We start from the raw sequence: 19,869 nt of genomic DNA, 5'->3' as shown, positions 1-19,869 counted from the left end.
ATAGCAGGTAATGGACTTCTCCTCCAAGAACGTATCCAATCCTTTTTTAAACACTATACTAACTGCACTAACTACTATACTATACTAACTGCACTAACCACGTCCTCTGGCAACAAATTCCAGAGCTTAATTGTGTGTTGAGTAAAAAAGAACTTTCAACCTCTAGATCTTCAACATATTGGATGCCCATATTCTCTTCCTTCTCGCTTGTTCTCCTTATATCATTCTTCTCCTTCATTCTTTGCACTGACTCTCATTCAAATTGTGTGCCAAATTCAAATTGCCTTTCCTTCCTTTTCTTTATATTAGGGTCATTCATCAAGCTGCATTAGGGCCTTATGGTGTAATAAATGGGGTCTAACATGTGATGCATTCCACGCTAGCATGTAAATAAGATAAAGAGTATCTAAAACCAGGAAAATTATTCAAATGAGGGACTCCTACTACATTTCATGGTAAAATAGCACAGGATTTAACATGGGAAACAACAGCACCTTTTTTATTTGCAGTAGAGTGGAAAAAAAGTTTTTATCTTGCTATAATGGCTATTAACGCAGATCACAGCTATTATCATGGCTATTATCACACGCGATAAAATGAGGCCTTCTCTTGGACATACTTATTAGAGATGAGCTTCGTTTTTCTGGCTCGGGTTGGGTTTCAGTTCGGGCGCTTCATGGGAAAACTTGTTTTCCAAGACTTACTAAAAGCCCTGGTGGTCCAGCGGGGTCCCGCAAGTGATCTCTCCCTCCGTGCCGTTGGGCTGTCGGGCCTGCTACGAATCAAAATGGCACCGATGGCCCTTTGCCCTTACGATGTCACAGGGGCTACCGGTACTATTGGTCAGCCCCTGTCACATGGTAGGAGCAATGGACGGTTAGCACCATCTTGTGCTCCTACCATGTGACAGGGGCCGACCAATGGCACCGGTAGCCCCTGTGACATAGTAAGGGCAAAGGTTAATGGTGCCATTTTGAATATTGGCAGCCAACAGCCAGAGTGCAGATCGCTCCAGGACCACCGCTGGACCACCTGGGACTTTTGGCAAGTCTTGGGGGGGTCAGGAGGCCATCGTAAAGCTGGCCGCCGCCATCTTTAAAGATGGTGCCGGCCATCCAATGCTCCTACCATGTGACAGGGGCTGGCCAATGGCATGGATACCCTGTCACATGGTAAGGGCAAAGGGCCATCGGCGCCATCTTTATGAGTGGCAGCCGACGGCCCGAGAACGGGAGATCGCTCCTGGGGCCACCAGTAGACCACCAGGTAATTTTAAAATGTTTTGGGGGGATCAGGAGGGTGGGAGAAGCTAAGGGGATCATCTTTAAAGGGTCGGGTGGTTTTTTTTTAATCAGGCCATTTTTGAGTGGCATTTTTGAGTGGCAATCAAAATGGCGCCGATGGCCCGAGTGCAGAAGATCGGTCCCCACGCCCCCACTGGACCACCAGGTTCTCGTAAAAAGTTTTGGGGTGGTTTGAGGGGGTGGGGGAAGGTAAGGGGTCAATTTTAAATGGTTGGGCCTCACTAAAAACAAATTAACGATGTGAATCGGAACCGATTCCGATTCACATCTCCAGCGATCAGATTTCTTTCTCCCTCCAGCCGAACCCGATCGTTAAGACGATCGGGCACACGATTCACATCTCTACTCTCCACCAATCCTCACTCCTCAACCATTCCTCTACAATGTCTCACACCTCATTCCTCCACCACTCCTCCACCACCACACAGAGACAAATGGACAAACTTGACAAACACATAAAAACTTTCACACAAAGATAAATACAAGAGACAAAGGTAATGGTAAACATTTGATGAGAGAAAACAGGACAGCTCACTCAGAAATCGGTATGAACATCCACTAAACTCCAACCAAGAACTCACCTCTTCTCCTCTCTCTCCCACGCCTTGCACACCCTCAAAGAGGCAGCTGCAGGAAGCTAGACGTTAAATGATGCAAAATGTGTAAAATGATGTGCAACATGCTAATGCTTGTACAATGCAATAAATTATCGTGAGTTGCAAAACTTACCTACATGATGCAATATATTAGACATTTTCCTAACCATGTCCATTATTTTTTATCACAGATGGTATCACACTATATTTCTACTTTATTTTATAGCATTTCAATGAACCTAGGCCTAGGTGTCCCATTAATTCCACAGTTTAACATTCCTTTCTTTTCCCTGCTCAAATTAGGAGCCTCTGGCTTTCATGCATTTTCCTGGAATAACCTTCCATTTGATAGTGAAGATGCCATCTCCTTCACAACTTTTCGGTCTAAACTGTAAACTCACTCCTTTTAACAATCTTACGCTAATATGTCAATCATCAGATTCCTTACTCTCTCTCTCTCTCTGATCTGGTTCCCTTGCTAGCTAAGAAGGTCATTCATCAAATTGCAATAAAGCCTCATCATGTGCATTACCACGGTTACGCACACAATAATCACCACAACACAATTTGAATATTTAAATTTGAAATTAAAATAAAAAAGGGAGGGGCTTGGGCAAAGTTTTGAATAATGAGGAGCTGGTAGCATTGCGGCTGATAATGTTTTGCAAATTATTGCTGGCAGTAGCGCCAGAAATAACTACAACTTTTCTACTGGCGCTACGGGGTGAAAGTGTTCAGTGTGGCTGCAACCGTGGCATATGATATTGCAGCTGCACACTTTCGCCCCCCCCCCCCCTCCCCCACCCCATTTTTGGCCATGGATGATCACTCTGCCATATTTATAGCAGAAATGAATCCAGGGCTAAGAGTTTGTAATTATATTTGTTTTATTTTGTAAGGCACTTTAGAAAGGATTTAAAATAAAAACTGTAAAAAAACAAACTTTTGTGCATGTCTTTTTATGTCGTTATTTTAAATCCTAGCAGCCACTCTTTTGACCATTTCTCAAACTTGCTAGGACCTCTCCTAATTTTTTCCTCTCCATTTAATGCCTTACCCTATTGCAGATGTTAAAAGTGTACCTTCTTTTCCAGCTCGTCGTTCCCTCTCTCTTTTCTCCTTCTCAGTTTCTTCAGACTATTCACTTTTTCCTATTTTCCACAAACATTCTCTCCTCATTGTATCTTCAAATTTTCTGCATATACTATACTTTAGAAGGAAAAGGGCCTTTTATTGCTTGTTTATTTCAATTTTAATTCAAGTAATGCATTTCATAATTATGTAAAAGATCATCTTGATATTTTTAGCACCTGTGATTTTAAAGTTTTGATGAGTTCTTTAGTTCTATGTGAACTCTCTGAATTGTGAATTGTGAAACTTGATATGGAACAATAATAAATAAAGATAATCACATCATGTTTATCTCTGATATGCTGTTTAATTAGACCATGATGACAAATGAATTCAAATGTGTTGAAGATCATTTGCACTAAATGAAATAAACCAATATTACATATATAGCAGTGGTTTTTGATAATATTATTGTTCTTAAGAAAAACTAAAACAAAAAATAGGGACTGCCATTGTATTATTATATATTTCTATATACCTTAATACATATAGTCTTCCCCATGAATCTTTACATAAGAAAAAGTACAGTTGAAAACATGGATTATAAAAGTACAGTTGAAAACATGAACTATTAATTAGTTATAATTGTGAATTAATACCTAATATTTATTGGAGATTTTAGATGTTTCAGCTCTTTTAATTTATTTCTTATTAGATGTTGATATAGATATTGTCTGTTTCTTAGAATTTTTGTTTTATTTGTCAAATGTGCTATATATTTGTATATTTTACATTTTTAATATTTGCTGCATTTAATACATTTTTATTATTGATTGCTATACTTTATTGTATATTTTTTACAGCTGTAATTCACTGGAAAATGGTAAGGCAGAAATGTATTTCTTTAGAAATTTTGTATACCGACATTTATTGGCATATCACATTGGTTTACAATTAATGGGGATAATACAAAATAATTTAGAAAGTGAAAAATAAAGTTACATGAAACAGGGCTGCAAAGGAACAAGATGGGGATGTAGAGGAAGAAAAAAGGGTCCAGAGGACAGTTAGATAGCTTAATCAAAGAAATAAAATGACGCAAGTAACATGACATGAAATGGAAAAACTATATACAAGATTCTGTATTGAGGCTATTGTTCAAGCAGATCAGCTAAAAAGTAGCATAGATAAACATATGAGGAGTTCCATGGGGGAGGGGCAAGGGGGAGGGGGATTTTATAGGTAGAGAGTGGTGGGGAGTGATTATTATGAATAAGCTGTATTAAATAGCCACGTTTTTAGGTTGTTTTTTTTTTTTAAAGTTTTAGTGCAGTGTTCTTGGCGTAGTTCGGGAGGCATGGAGTTCCATAGTAAAGGTCCTGCTATGGAGAAGGCGTGATCTTTGGTAGAGATATGGAGAGTGAGTTTGTGAGTGTGTAAAGATAGGGATCCTTTGAAGGCAGCTCTGGTTGGTCCATTGGTAGTGTGATAGTGCAGGGAGTCTTTAAACCAATGAATGTATTGGTTTTGTAATGTTGTATGGATAATTGTGAGGGTTTTGTGATGTATTCTGGTGGTGATAAGGAGCCAATGGAGGTCTCTGAGAATTGGCATAATATGGTCTATTCTGCTGGAGTTGGTGAGGATTCGGGCTGCTGTGTTTTGCAAATTAAAATTTAAAAAGGATAATGAGGATGATGGGATGTTATTATTTATTACCTGATAGATAAAAAGATATGATTCCACATGGAAACTATGAATATATATACCGGTATATATATATATATATGTGTGTGTGTGTGTGTGTGTGCATGCATGTATCTATATTCATATGTATATAATAATACAATGAAGAGAAAGAGAATCGGATAATGGAAAAAGCCCTTTATTGCAGTATGCCCGACTCTGGCCGAGTTTCGCTCTTTCTCATAGAGCTGCCTCAGGGGCTACTAAAAACAAATATACAACATTTAAAATTGACATCAGATTAAAATCAATAAACAACATATATAGGTGTACAACAATCAGAATTTAAAATAAAACAAGCAAATATGATCAGCAAAAAACGTGGACGAAGACACAGACACAGTATTTTACATGTGCATAATTGAAATGCTGTGATACTGGAGAGACAGGATTTGTGTTAGGAAAACCGTGTTATCTACTAAATATAATTCATGTAAACCGATAACCAAGCCAAAAAATTAAAAAAAAAGATGTGTGAAGTAAAGTGCTTACTCGAATAATGCAGGATGGATGTATACCTGCAGGGCTAATGTCACAGAAACGCATTAGAGGCTGAACAGTTGCCCATGTATAAAATAGATGAAACAACTCTTTTAATAAAGAAAGAAGGAGCCAATATCTCAATTAAAAAATAAAAAATAAAAAATAAATTAATTGTTATAATAAAAATTGAAAGCTTTCTGTAAAATTAATTATTTACCTGTTTTATCTTCAACACTACTTAAATCTGTGTTGTGATGCCACAAAGTAACTGGTTAGGCACATAAAACCACAAAAGGTTATTCTCACATAACAATGTAGCTAAAAGATAACAAAACATATAGAAAATATATGACTCATAAAATCGGAGCTAAATCTAATAATGACAGTATAAAAAATATAAAATAGAAACTAGTTAAGAATACTACCAAGTTTTCCTGTATTTTAATTATTTCTTAAGAAAAAGTATAATACGCATAAGAGATTTTAGCAGCACATCTGATTGTTGACAATAGCGTTTAAAAAAATGTTTTTGGCGCGAGGGGAGATCACTTCTCGCAAGATTTCTTGATCTTTATTTCAAGCTTGTTTGTCGGCGTTCACATTTTACTTCGTATTAACTGTTGCTGTCAGACTGGGCAGGTAATAAGGTTTTTGTTTCTTTTTAAATACCGTGTCTATTGACGTTTTGCATTAATTACAGCTGTCAGACTCGAATACTATAAAAAAGGAACATTCTATTTTTTATTCACATCTGATTTGGTTGTTTTTATGTGTGGTGACCTGATTGTTGTAGTGATTACAATATAGCCGCTGCACTATTTTAATATAATATTTGCGTTTTTTGGAGCACTATTAATCATAGTGTGCTGTCTTTTTTTAAAACATTTTTCAAAACAGTTTTGTAAGTACTCCTTCAATAAGATACTCATCTTTTGTAACATTGTTTCCTTTTAAATACAATATTATTGTGTTTATTTTTGCAAGAATGTGGTTTAAAGTTGTATTTGTGCAGCTGATTTTTTATGAAGTGGTAGTATTCTTAACCGGTTTCTATTTTTTATTTTTTATACTGTCATTATTAGATTTAGCTTTGATTTTATGATTCATATATTTTCTATATGTTTTGTTATCTTTTAGCTACATTGTTATGTGAGAATAACCTTTTGTGGTTTTATGTGCCTAACCAGTTACTTTGTGGCATAGAACCTATTCCCTCCCCTTGGGAGGCGTGGTTACAGATAGGAGTTCTATGGGACAGTTGAACTCTCAGAGTGGAGGCAGGATATCGGCGTTTTGTTTGGATAACACGTCTTTGAATTCCAAATATGGAGCAGGTAATCCCAGGAGGGTTGTAGAGCTTAGGACTGTCATGGATGGAGCTACTTGCCCTAGACAGTGGGTTTGACATCGAGGACTCCACTGGGTGAGTTGCAAGGACTGCCAGTCAAATTGGGGCATATGTAGCTGGAGCCAAGGAAGTCAAAGGACCACAGGATTGTTGATCATTTCAAGATCAGGAGGGAGATCTCATCATGGAGGGTCCCGATGGTGAGACAAAAAGCCAGAGTACGATGAGTGATGCGATCAGAGAGGGGTTCACCTTGAATTGATGCAATGAGCAATGGGACCTCCAGTGGTTGGACCGGTATCTGAAGGAGTGTGATCATCTCTTCTAAAATGAAATTTCCACTCGCCCCAGTGTCCAAGAGATCAGTGGTGGAAAATGAACATGACTCCCTAAGGAGGGAGACAGGAAGTAACAGTTGGGGGCCAGAAACTGTAGCGCCCAAGCTCAGGACCCCCACTGGGCTCAGACTTTAGAGTTCTCCCGGACGCACAGGAAAAGTCTGGAGGAGATGTCCGGAACACCCGCAATATAAGAATAGCTCCATCTTTCTTCGTTGGAGATGTTCCTCTGGAGTCAGGTGGCCACGGTTGATTTGCATTGGTTCCTCAGGCAGTTGAGGGGCTACTGGTAAGGCTTTCAACTGGGGACTAATTGAACAGGATGGCCATGGAGTGGAAGGTCAGAGAGCTCTTATCTCCTGATGCCTTTGCCTAAGATGGTAGTCGATTCTACTGACCAAGGAAATCAGTCCTCTAGAGGTACAGGGATCTCGCAGGTGGCTAGCTCATCTTTAAGGGTAGGAGACAGTACCTCGAGGTAGAGTGCCCACAGGCAGTTTTCTTGCCAACCTAACTCAGTTGCCAGAATTCTGAATTCCACTGTGTATTCAGTGAGCGAACCTTGACGGAGGTGGAGTAGATGTTGGCCAACAACCGCCTGTTGACCTGGGTCCTCGAAGGTGCATCAGAAGACAGAGATGAACTGAGGGAGCTGGTGATGAATCGCCTCGGAACGCTCCCAGAGCAGGGAAGCCCATGCCAGGGCCTTCTCCTCAAGGCGTGACAGGATGAAGGTGATCTTGGTTCCCTCATCGGGAAAGAGCGAGGGTTGCAGTGAGAACTGCATATAACATTGGTTTATGAAGCCTCGACAGAGGCGCAGATCTCCATTAAAACGGGGTGGAGCTGGGAGGGCCAGTGATGCTCATGAGGGCTGGGCAAGATCCCCTGGGTTGCCATAGCAGATTCCTCCATTTGAGTATGCAGCCTTTCCATGGAGGAGGCCAATGCTTCCAGGACCCGTTGTTGTTCTTGGACATGAGTAGCCAGACCAGGGATGGCCTGCAAGGCAGAAGATTCCACTGACTCCATGGTCTTGGCAACCTGTAGAACTGGAGGTGGACCTTTGGCCTGGTGAAGAATTGGTACGGCCCTCTGGTTGGACCCAGACAGTACCTGCCACCAGGAGGCAGAGCACATAAGGAGACAGAGGCTAGCTGGAGCTTCGCCAATAACAGTCCAGGATTTCCGCAGGTTGAGCCCTTGGGTACCCGGACTGCCTGGACTTAGGTGGGCTTCAGGTGATCTCCCAGAGAGGTAGCAGAGAGGTGTGCCCACCAAGGGTAAGGGTGCGCGGCTGATGCAGAGAGGATAAACTAGACCTGAACTGGAATCTCCGGAGACCTCAAGGAGGTAACAGTTCAGGAAGGTTCTCCGGGCGAGACAGGCAGCACTTGCAGATCTAGTCAGGTGGAAGCCACGGGTGGATTCCAAGCAGGTTGGTCTGCTAGTCACGGTAGGACAGAAGAGAGTGTCCGAGTGAAGCCCAAGGGTCAGAGCCAGAGTAGCAGTCCAGAAGTGGTCAGCCAAAACAAGGGTCAAATACCAAGGTCAGTCCAAGCGTAGTCAAGGCAGGCAGTGGTCAGTTTCAGGCAGCAGACAAAGAGAATGGTCAGGCAGGCAGAGGTCAGTTCCAGGCAGCAGACAAATAGAATGGTCAGGCATGCAGAGGTCAGTACCAGAGATCAATCCGGGAAGGTACTCCCTGGTAAGGACGCAGGAATACATGAAGGCTCAGGAACAAGGAGATGCTGGAACATGGAGATGCTGGAACAAGGAAACACTGGAACAAGGACACGCTGGAACACGGAGAAGGCAAACTCAGAACACCACAGTGTCGACCTGATTGCCAAGGCGAGGTCCTGGGGGCAGGACCTCGTTATTTATACTAGGGACTGGTGATGTCATCAGGGCGCATCCGAGCCGGGTTTCCCAGGCTTGGCCCTTTAAACATCGTGACGTCAGCCACGCACACACCTAGGGGTGGGGCCGAGGAACAGGAGGATGTGGAGCCCCGGCGGGAGCCTCACTGTGAGGCCTGCAGCATGGAGGAAGCTGGAGAGGGCCGTGGTGTGCGACGGAGACGGCAGGAACTGGCGGCAGTGGTAAGACTGGAGCCGGTTGAGGGCATGGCAAGGGAAGCAGGCCTGGTCACAGCACCCACGCGGCCAGGACATGCAACATATACATCTCATCATTCTCATTATACTTTTTAAATTTAATTTCTGCCTTACCATTTTTCAGAGCCTACAGTGAATTACAGCTGTAAAAAGCATAAATAAAGTATAAGAATCAATAATAAAAATTTATTAAATACAGGAAATATTAAAAATGTAACATATACATAGCACATTTCACAAATAAAATAATAATCCTAAGAAACAGACAATATCTATATCAACTAGAGATGTGAATCAGTTCTGGAATCGTTTCCAGAATCATGTTCGTAGAACCGCGGGAAAACTTTGTTTCTCGCGATTCTGACCGCTTTTTTTTCCGGCTGTCCCAAGCCAAAAAAAGAAAACCCCTACCCCACCCTTTAAATCTAAGTATTTAGAATATCCCACCCTCCCGGCCTTCCCAAAAACTTTTCTAAAGTAAGACGAGCCCCCCTTTTTTATACATATTTTTAAGAAAAAAAATAATTTTACACTCTAACAGGAGCAACCCTATCTATGAAAAGGCAACACTACAAATACCGTATATCAGGCCCTAAAAACCAATACACCTCATTAGGAAAACAGAACTAGCAAGCAGCTATAGATCCCCACACAGAAATAATTGTAAAACTATACTAATATGCAGAATAAATGTTTCAAAACAGCTATGAACAGAATAACATCCAACAATTAAAAACTCATAAAAACTATTAAACATTCTCCAAACACCAATAAAATATTTCAAAAAAGCAGACACATCACATAATATTAAATAATTAAAATGGCAGTCAATCAAGAAAAATAAACTTTAAAAGCCACCTTTACTTACCCCCTCCAGCAGCTCTCCTACTCCTCTTCCATGCAGGCCATAGCACACACCAGAAGCAGCAGTAATGGCTAAGCTCTATACTCATGGTCCTCTTCCTTAGGGCCCATGTCTCTCACACACACACACACACACACACACACACCATACCAGTCATGCCCCCATGACCAGTTTCTGTCTCTCACACACCAATCATTTCCCAAACAGTCTTTGACACACACACCAGATACCTTCCTGAACAGTTTCTCTCATGCCATACACACACACAGGCTTCCCACTCCCATGTTCTGCTTACCGTACATATATGGGCTTCTCACTCTCATAATCACTTTCTCTGTCTCACACACACACACACACACCAGTCTCTCTCTCATTTCCATGCTTGCTCTCCACGTGCACAGGCTTCTCATTCCCTGAATCACATTCTTTCTCTCACATTCACACACACCAGTCTCTTTCTCTCACACACACTGTCACCTTATCAACCAGTCTCTCTCTCATGCACGCACACACACACACAGCCCTCCCGCTCCCATGCTCTCTCTCACATAATCAGGCTTCTTACTCCCATGCTTTCTCACATACCCAGATTTCTCACTTCCATGCTTTTTCTCTCTCTCACACTCACATACACATCAGTCATCTCTCTGAGCAGTCACTTTCATTGTCTCTCACATATACACACACATGAGCTCGCTGACCAGTTTCTCTCAATCACACACATGCTCTCAATCAAATGCATTCTCTCACTTACACACACAGGCTGGCTGCTTCTCTCTCTCTCTCTCTCTCTCTCTCTCACTCACATCCACTCCACTCCCCCCCCCCCCCCCGAGCACAAATAGTAGCTGCAGCAGCCTCCTCCTCCTCCTCCAGCCCCCGCAGGCCAAGAAAGAAGAAACCCATCGGCCGTGGGAGGCTCATGCTGCTGTCTTCTTTCCCGATTACCAGCTCCTTCGACTGCGCGGGGGCCGATGCTGCTGTCGCCGCTGCTATTTTTTCACGCGGCACGGCTCTTTCTTCTCGCGCATCACTTCCTGTTCCGGTTCAAAGGGGGGGGGGGGGTCGGGAAGAAGAAAAGGCCAGCCGCGGATGCCACAGCTTTTTTTTTTGCACCGCTGCCGTTCCTGCTGGGCTTGATGTGCTGATAGCCCAGCAGCAACGGCAGTGCGGTGCGGTGCGCGGGAAGGAGAAAGCCGTGCCGCATGAAAAAATAGAAGCGGCGACAGCAGCATCGGCCCCCGAGCAATCGAAGCAGCTGATAATAGGGAAAGGAGACAGCACCATGAGCCTCCCGCGGCCGATGGGATTCTTCTTTCTTGGCCTGCGGGGGCTGCAGCTACTATTTGTGCTTGGGGGGCGGGGGAGTGGAAGTGAGTGAGTGAGAGAGAGAAAAGCAGCCAGCCAGCCAGCCTGTGTGTAAGTGAGAGAATGCATTTGATTGAGAGCATGTGTGTGATTGAGAGAAACTGGTCAGAGAGCAGGTGTGCCCTATATGACGATACCCAGCGTATAAGACGACCCCCGACTTTTGAGAAGATTTTCTTGGGTTAAAAAGTCGTCTTATACGCCGGAAAATACGGTACCTGGTGGTCCAGTGGGGGTCCCAGGAGCGATCTCCCACTCTCAGGCTGTTGGTTGCCAGTAAACAAAATGGCGTCGATGGCCCTTTGCCCTTACCATGTGACAGGGGCTATTGGTGCCATTGGCCAGTCCCAATCACATGGTAGGAGCAATGGATGGCCCGTGCCATTTTTAAAGATGGTGCCGGCCGTCCATTGCTCCTACCATGTGAACTATCTGGGGGGTCCCCGAAAGCAATAGGAAAACCCCACTAAAGTTTTGTGTAGTTCTCTTATCATTTTGGGGGGGAGGGGAAGAAAGGGCACACAGAAAAAACCCACCAAACCTACCCCGACTCTTTAAATCTAATTATTTAGAATCCCCCACCCTCCCAACCCCCCCAAAACTTTCCTAAAGTACCTGGTGGTCCAGCAGGGGTCCTTGGAGCGATCTCCCGCTCTCAGGCCATCGTCTGACATGGGACAGGGGCTATTGGTGCCATTGGCTGGTCCCAATCATATGATAGGAGCAATGGATGGCCCGTGCCATTTTTAAAGATGGTGCCGGCTGTCCATTGCTCCTACCATGTGACAGGAGCCGGCCAATGGCACTGATAGCCTCTGTCACATGGTAAGGGCAAAGGGCCATCAGCGCCATTTTGATTAGTGTCAGCCAACAGCCCGAGAGCAGGAGATTGCTCCCGGGACCCCCGCTGCGCCACCAGGTACTTTAGGAAAGTTTGGGGGGGGGGTCAAGAGGGGGGGATTCTAAATTAGATTTAAAGGGTCGGGGTATGTTTGGCATTTTTTTTTCTGTGTGCCCTTTCTTCTCCCCCCCCCAAAAAAAATATGATAAGAAAACCACACAAAAATTTAGTGGGGTTTTCCTATCGCTTTCGGGGACCTCCCAGATACTTGACGGATTTGAAAATACCGTACAATATTTTCATCCATCAGAAAAATGATTCACATCCCTAATATCAACATCTAATAAAAAGACATAAATAACAAGAGCTGAAACATCTAAAATGCCTAATAGTTATTGTGTGTGTGCATGCATATATACACATACACACAAACATATCTATCTATATATATGTAACTATATATTTATATCTATATATATCTCTATCACTATCAGTTATGATAATGTATTCATATTCCGGAATTATTCATAACAAGGTATGAGATGAGTGTTTCTTTAAGAAGTAACCTAAGAATTGTTATTCTGTTATGATATATATGGTATTTTAATTCTTTAATATGTAATGCAAAGATTCTGTTGTGGGAATGCAAGTAGCAGACCCATCCTCTTGTGGTTTCGTGTACCCTTGGGCCCCGACACAGCCACAGAGGAGCTCCAGCAAGCACCAAGGCAGGTGAGAGTTGCCCCAGAATGGGATGAAGATGTAAAATTGATGGCCCTGACCACATCTGAACCTGTAAGCAGTAGAGAGAGACTCCAACAATGCAATGTTGGTCTCTTGAGTGGTCCTCTGACTACTCCAAGCCTTTTCAGACCTGCCGCATGGAGCAGCAACTGCAAAAGGGTGGACAGTGGTCGAAGGACGAATACATCAAACGAATACATGGAATAAGTGAGGGCTTCATGGAGACAATGACAAAAGGCAGGTTGATTGAAGATAAGGAATCAATATATAGAGTTGATGAAGAAGGACTGAAACAAAATCAGAGTTGCTAGAAGAGAAGGACTCCAACAGAGTCAGAAGCCACCATACTGAATAGGTACTGCCACATCATGCGCCCTACTCAGCCTATGAGGACTGGTCGTGGACCACGCCAGCTGGCGCACCCTACACAGCTAGACAGGACTGGTCACAGACCACGCAGTGGTTCCCCACACAGGTTGATAGAAGAATCAAATGAAGACTCAGACGAGACCTATACCGAGGCGTACCATGCACAGCCAATCAAGACCAGGCATGGGAGATGACAACGGAACAAGGATAATGAGAGTCCAACCACATAGAAACAGATGAAATCGAACTCCGAAGGTCCGGTAGGAAAAAGGGTTCAGGATCCGAAACTCGGAGAACCTGAGGCTAAAAGCTCGATGAGAGACTCGGAGCAGTATTATAAAAGCTGGAACCCTCTGAAGGTGTAAGCTGTCATAGCAGAGAGGATCCAGAATTGAGAAGAACAGGATGAAGATATCTGGAGATGAAGAGATCGGAGAATGAAGAGAAGGTCCAGGAGATCTGAAGAGCAGGACATCAGCAGATCGATGAACACTCTTATCTGGATAACATCAAGCTAGGTGGAGAGAACATTGCACAAATCTCATCTTTATTTATTTCTTTATTTCTTTATTTACTTATTTAATGGTTTTTATATACCGCCGTTCATCCTAGGATATCGCGTCGGTTTACAGGAAACAAAAACAAAACGTCAAGGCGTTGTACATAGAACAAGGTGGTAATAATTATGAACTAAAATATAATTAACTAACAGAAGTAGTAACATTGTACATAGAACAAGTTAATAATAATTATGAACTAATACATAAATAACTAACAGTATGAATAACTAAGTAATTTAAACGGCAAAAGCTTAGAGTAGTGGGAAGGAGGGGGAGGGGGGGAGGAAGAGGATTGGACGTGCCGGGGTATTTGGAGGAGTTGCAACTTAGAGGAGGCAGAACATGAAGGGTAATGTCTATTGTGCTTGTAAGAAGGGTAGAGTGAGGAGTGAAGGAACAGAAGGGGATCATGTGTAAGCTTGGGTAAATAACCATGTCTTGAGGTTTTGTTTGAAGATCTTCGGGGACTGTTCAAGTCGTAGTTCAGTGGGCATAGAGTTCCATAAGGTAGGGCCAGCTAGTGAAAGGGCGCGGGCTTTAGTGGAAGTATATTTAAAGAGTTGAGGTGAGGGGGTTTGCAAAGTAGCTATGTATGGGTTTCTGATCGGCCTGTTAGAGGTATGAAATTGTAAGGAGTTAGAGAACCAGTTCATTTCTGATTTGTGAAGGGCTTTGTGTATGAGGGATAATACCTTATATTGGATGCGAAAGTGAATGGGTAGCCAATGTAATCGTTTAAGAATGGGTGTAATATGCTCCTTTGAGGTAGTGTTGGTGAGGATGCGAGCGGCAGTGTTTTGTAGAATTTGTAATGGATTGATGGCATTTTTGGGTAGTCCTAATAGCAGAGCATTACAGTAATCAATTTTAGAGAATACCATGGCTTGTAGTACGGTGCGGAAATTAGAGAAATGTAGTAGCGGTTTTAGTTTTTTAATTGTGTGGATCTTGAAAAAACATTCTTTCAGTATTGCATTGATATATTTTTTAAATGTCATATGGTCGTCTAGTATGACTCCTAGATCACGTAGTTGGTGGGAAAATTGGGTGTGGGGCAAAGTGCTAGGCATTGTCGGCGTAGTATGGGAGGGTGTAGGAGAGGTTATAACCATGAGTTCAGTTTTTGTGGTATTAAGAGCAAGTTGGATAGAATTAAGTAGGTTGTTAATTGAGTTGAGTGTGGCATGCCAGATATCAAGGGCTTTTGGTATGGAGTTGGTGATAGGGATTAGAATTTGTACATCATCAGTGTACAAATAGTGAGGCATCTTAAGGCTGGACAGGAGCTGGCAAAGGGGTAACAGGTAAATATTAAATAGCGTAGATGAGAGGGAGGAGCCTTGGGGGACTCCATGAGCAAGGGGAATTTCCTTAGATTCATGGTTGCCTAATTTGACTTTATAATTCCTGTTGCTGAGGTATGAAGTGAACCAATCGTGGGCTGGGCCAGTAATTCCAATCTCATCAAGGTGTTTGAGGAGTATCTGATGGCTGACTGTATCAAATGCAGCCAATATGTCTAAGATAATTAGCAGATGGGATAGGCCTTTGTCTAAACTTTTGATCAGGTAGTCAGAAAGTGATATAAGCAGGGTTTCTGTGCTGTGTAGTTTCCGAAAACCATATTGAGATGGGGATAGGATCAGGTGTTCATCTAAATATTCACTAAGTTGGCGGTTGATAGTTTTTTCTAAGATTTTTGCAATGAACGGGAGATTGGAAATGGGGCGGTAATTTGTTAGATCAGCTGGGTCCAGTTTAGGTTTCTTGCGGGAGGGTTTAAGAATCGCTTGTTTTAATGGGTTGGGAACCATGCCAGCATCAATGGATGCGTTAATAATCATCGAAATTGGATGTGCTATTAGGTCTGGTATGTTGAGGAGAAGTTTTGTGGGAATGGTATCAGAAGGGTGAGTTGATGGTCTAGTTTTTTTGAGTAAGGATACAATTTCTATATCTGTAGTGTGTTCAAACTGTGTAAGGTTTGCTGTGGGGTTAGTAGATTGGATGGTGTAGTTGTTTTGTGGTGTGTGAGGGATGGAAGAAAACGAGTCATAAGTTTGTTAACTTTCTCATGGAAAAATATGTAGGTCATCTCTCTGTAGGTCATCAAATCTTCACAAGAGACCATTGTTCTGTTCGTACATCTCACGTTGAATGTCAAAGTGGCCCTTAACCCCCTACACTAATACCTAAACCTCACCCCGAGTTACTAGGTGGGCCTCCCATAGGGATACAAATACCTATCTAGGAAGAGTGAACTATGGCTAGGTATTCTCTCTCTCTCTCTCTCACTCACTCACTCACTCACACCCTCTCTCACCAAAACAGGCCTTTCAGGAGACAATACACTAATACCTTACCACCCCATAACACAAGCTATCACATGGCTTAATGCTACTGAAAAAGTCTGTGCAATAGAACTTCACAGATTTGCATCACACGATACAATATGGCGCTATCACATGCATTAATGGGGCTTTTTGCATGCGAAAATGCTTTAGCGCATTTTGATAAATGACCCCCTCAGTTATGTATTCCCAAATGCTCTTATTATTGCATTTGTTTCATCCTCTTTTGCTGCTAAACATATATGGCATGATTTTGATTTAATTTATCCACTAATTTCATATTAATATGTAGTTTAATAGTATCAGAACAGCACATTAGTACCAAAATACTACAAAAAGAGTAGAGGGAATAATATAGCTGAACTTTATTCGTTAAGGGTGTCATTTATCAAAGTTCTATATTGTATTTTCGCACGCAAAAAAAAACGCCTTTAACACATGCAAAAACACTATGCAAATTAGAAAAAGGGGAGGAGTTTGGGGCAGGATTTGTGGTCAAGTTTCATAATTTGTGAAACCACATTGCACAGCTTTAACTATACCTTTTTCATTTGCAAATACTGTTTTTAATATTTTAAGATGCTGGAGAGCCAACCTAGCTATATATAATATATATATATGTGTGTGTGTGTGTGTGTGTGTGAGAGAGAGAGAGAGAGACAGCACCTAGCCATGATGCCCTCATACTATATAGGTATTTATTATACCTCTATATGAGGCCCACCTAGTTACTCGAGATGAGGTTTAGGTAGGAGTGTAGGGGTTAGGGGCCACTTTGACTTTCCGAGTGAGACATACGAACAGAACAGTACTCTCTTGTGAAGATTTGATGACCTTAGGAGGGAGGGAACTCAACCAAAGATGAGATTTGTGCAATGTTTCTCAACTTAGCTTGATGGACTCTCTACCTGGGTAACATATATGTGGCTGAATATGAATCTGATTTTATCTATGGTTCTTAGTTTTTTTCAGAACATTAGAATATAGAAAAGGTATTTAGATGACTTGTTTTTTCTGTGGACAGGTGATGAGGACATACTGGATAATTTTCGAAAATACATGAACCAATGTGACAGTAATTTACAATTTACTTTTCATGCCCATTTGATAGAAGTAACATTTCTTGATATGGTGGTATGTCGTGGGGTAAAGTACTTTGAAACTTCAGTATATAGGAAACCCAGTGATAGAAACATGCTATTGCATGCTTGTTGCTTTCACCTTAGTAAACTTAAGGATAACATCCCTTGTGGGCAGTTTTTGATGTACTGTAGATTGTGTTCCTCGTCAGATATGTACAAGGTTAAAGCACAGGAGTTGGTACAAAGATTTATTGAAAGAGGTTAGAGTCACAGAGTGGTAAAACGTGCATACAAACGTGGACTGTATGCAAATCGTGAGAATTTGTTGGCAGTTCAGGAAAAGAGTATGGATGTGGATCGTTTTTTGACGATTTAAAATATCGTCCGATATATTTTAAATCGTCAAAAATCGTTAGGGCCACGATACAATACCAATTCCCCCGATTTATCGTTAAAAAATCGTAAATCGGGGGAAGGGGGAGGGCAGGAAAACCGGCACACTAAAACCCACCCCCGACCCTTTAAATTAAATCCCCCACCCTCCCGAACCCCCCCCCAAATGCTTTAAATTACCTGGGGATCCAGCGGTGGTCCAGAACGGCGGCGGTCCGGAACGGCCCCCTCAATTGAATCCTGTTGTCTTCAGCCGGCGCCATTTTGCAAAATGGCCGCCGCAAAATGGCGGCAGCCATAGACAAAAATGATTCGACGCAGGAGGTCGTTCAGCGGCGGTCCGGAACCCCCGCTGAACGACCTCCTGCAGTCGATCTCCTGCCGGCGCCATTTTCCGTACAGAAAACGATTCGCGGCAAGAAATCGCTTCCTGAACCCCGCTGGACTCCCAGGAACTTTTGGCCAGCTTGGGGAGGCCTCCTGACCCCCACAAGACTTGCCAAAAGTCCAGCGGGGGTCCGGAACGACCTCCTGTGTCGAATCGTTTTTGTCTATGGCCGCAGCCATTTTGCGGCGGCCATTTTGCAAAATGGCGCCGGCTGAAGACAACAGGATTCAATTGAGGGGGCTGTTCCGGACCGCCGCCGTTCTGGACCACCGCTGGATCCCCAGGTAATTTAAAGCATTTGGGGGGGGTTCGGGAGGGTGGGGGATTTAATTTAAAGGGTCGGGGGTGGGTTTTAGGGGGTTTTAGTGTGCGGGCTCACGATTTTAACGATTTTCACGATAGTTTACACTCCCAAACGGCAACAATACGATTCCCTCCCCCTCCCAGCCGAAATCAATCGTTAAGACGATCGAGGACACGATTCACATCTCTAGGAACAGGTATCGAGGATAATATGCACGTTAGCATATTCCACAAAAATGACTCAGATTAAACGTCATTGGTCGGTTTTATCATCTTTGCCTTGTTTCCACAAGAGTCTGCGACTAAGAAGGGAAGGAAATTAAAACATAAATTGAAAAAGCAAACAGATTTTTATAAGGAGACTTAGGCTAATGGGCAATAGCCATGTGGACATTGTTCTGTGTGTCAAAATGTGTTGATTGTACAATACATTCATGTGGCACTAGCACAACCAAATATTTTACCTGGTCGGTTCTCATGTTCCAGTGAAAGGGTGGTATATGTGGTAGTTTGTCCCTGTCCTTTATTATACATAGGACACACTAATAGAACTATCAGACAGCAGATAATAGAACAGAAGAGTTGTGTCAGGTCAAGAAAATAGAAAGCACCTCTAGTATCGCATTGGTGTCAAGAGAGTCACACCATTGATGATATAAAGTTTTTTGTAATTAAGCAATGTCACAATGCAGAAGGAGACACTCAAAGATTATTAACCCAGTGAGAAGAAAAGTGTATTTTTGAGTGGGTACTTTAACCCCAAAAGAATTGAACAATGAGATAGAGTGGGCTGCGTTCTTGTACTGGGTTTGATGTGTTGAGAAATAATATGGATGCATTTAGGGGCTAAAGGACATCTCTGGGTGTACCTCTGAACATCATAATATAGAGTTGGCCTTTTTCGAGTAGTAGGTCAGATATGTTCGGAAAACAATATAGATGCACTCATATGTTAAAGGACATCATGGCGTGTATTAAGGGTAATTGTATGGTTATGTCGAGAGACTGAGATTTGTGGTGTTGAGAGTAATAAGTGGGGGCAGTATGTGTTTATGGATGGTTTGAGTGGATCATTATATCTGATTTATGATTGGTTGACTCCTGGGGTAATGTTGGGGTGTGATTGGATGTTAGATTGAGTAATGAAGTTGTGGGATTGGACATACTGAGTCATCATTGGCTGTGAGAGGAGTGATGTGGTTAGTGAGAAGCAGTTTTGGTTTGACTTATAGAAACCCTCTGCATCTAGGTAAATGGGAGAGAAATGAATAATGATTGTTTAGGATGATGGTCATGTTGTATTGACGTAAAGGTTGGGTTTGTGCCAAGAAAACAATGAAAGAGAAATGATGTGGTTATTGAGAAGGGGTTTTGGTTTGACTTATAGAAGCCTTCTGCATCTAGGTAAATGGGAGAGATATGAACAATGATTGTTTAGGATGATGGTCATGTTCTGTTGATGTAAGGGTTGGGGTTGTGCCAAGAAAATAATGAGGAAATGAAAAATGAATGCATCAGATAGCTTTTGTGATGTTCCATTGAGGCAGATCGATGCTAATGGTGTAATCGTGAAAGACATGGTTGCAATGTTGTTAACAC

Source organism: Rhinatrema bivittatum, chromosome 2 (assembly GCF_901001135.1).
Source record: "Rhinatrema bivittatum chromosome 2, aRhiBiv1.1, whole genome shotgun sequence".
Taxonomy (NCBI): domain Eukaryota; kingdom Metazoa; phylum Chordata; class Amphibia; order Gymnophiona; family Rhinatrematidae; genus Rhinatrema; species Rhinatrema bivittatum.
The sequence above is the reverse complement of the archived record's forward strand: the minus strand, read 5'-3'. Positions refer to the sequence as shown.